The sequence below is a fragment of the Elephantulus edwardii genome, unplaced genomic scaffold (assembly GCF_000299155.1).
Source record: "Elephantulus edwardii isolate Elephantulus edwardi_28Jun2011 unplaced genomic scaffold, EleEdw1.0 scaffold00223, whole genome shotgun sequence".
Classification (NCBI taxonomy): domain Eukaryota; kingdom Metazoa; phylum Chordata; class Mammalia; order Macroscelidea; family Macroscelididae; genus Elephantulus; species Elephantulus edwardii.
In genome coordinates this window covers 2,837,838-2,838,899 of record NW_006399973.1, presented here as the reverse complement: position 1 = coordinate 2,838,899, position 1,062 = coordinate 2,837,838, and the positions used below count along the sequence as shown (strand labels likewise).

At 34.1% G+C, this 1,062-nt stretch overlaps 1 protein-coding gene across 1 annotated transcript in view; it reads right to left on the bottom strand.

The window, feature by feature from the left end:
• Nucleotides 1-1,062, bottom strand: part of CPSF3 (cleavage and polyadenylation specific factor 3, 73kDa) — a 96,399-nt gene that overhangs the window by 30,204 nt on the left and 65,133 nt on the right. The window lies entirely within an intron of this gene.

Below are 1,062 nucleotides of genomic sequence, written 5' to 3'. Positions count from 1 at the left end.
TTAAAAGCAATATATGATAGGGTATTATGGTTATCACAGGAATCCAGAATTAAGGTTGCATAGTGGAGTGCATTTGGGGCAGGGGTGAGGGTGGGGGGAATGTATACCAATGAAGGAGTTTATCTTTAGCTTTTCAAAGAGAGGAGAGAACTGGGGGGGGAGGGCTAGAGAAAAAAGTGCAACAATGAATGAATGGAAATCCAAAATCTATGTAAATGTTCATTAAAATTAATAAATTTTTTTAAAAAGAAAATCAGAACAGCCACCGAAACAGAAAACAAACAAAAAACTTACTGAAGCATGATTTCCAATCTCTTGCTATAAACATGCATTTCTAATTTTTTAGAAGACTTCTGTACAGCACCTGCGGGACGAAAAAAGTAACAGAGCTCATTTATCAAAGAATTATTTAGAGTAATTGTCAAATGAACGGTCAAAAAACATAGTCCACCAATAAGTCAAAGTGATAAACCTCAGAATTCTTAAAATGACAAGTATAGACATGTATTTAATAAAACAAATTGTTTTCTTCATTTTGTGTTCTTACATAGGAACCACAGAACATTTAAATTTTATTTCCAACATTTAACAAACTAACTTTTCCACATTTCATTTATGAGCAGAAGTGGGTGAGTTCTAAGGGCACATCCAAGCTTGAAAGATCTTGAAATTTTCCATCTTATCAAAAACTTTACATAAAATTTGCATTCCATAATGTGTTTATTTGTTTTTAAAATAATTAATTAAAAATCACATGTCATTCAAATTACTCAGCAGACTCCAAAACAAAGAAATGTGATGGTGCACGATAATGTATTAAATTTAATCTTTTGTCACTCTTGTTAAGTGCCACAGAGTCACAGTGACTCTATGAACAATGGATCTGAACTCTGCCCTATACTATGCCATCCTCAACAGCTCTGATATACTTGAGCCCACCTAGGGTCTCACACATATTCTGCCACATCACTAAGTACTTCCTAGTGTAGCAGCAGCAGCAAAATAATGCAGAATCAACAATCTGACAATTCTTAAGCTGTACACAGAGCTAACAAACGACTC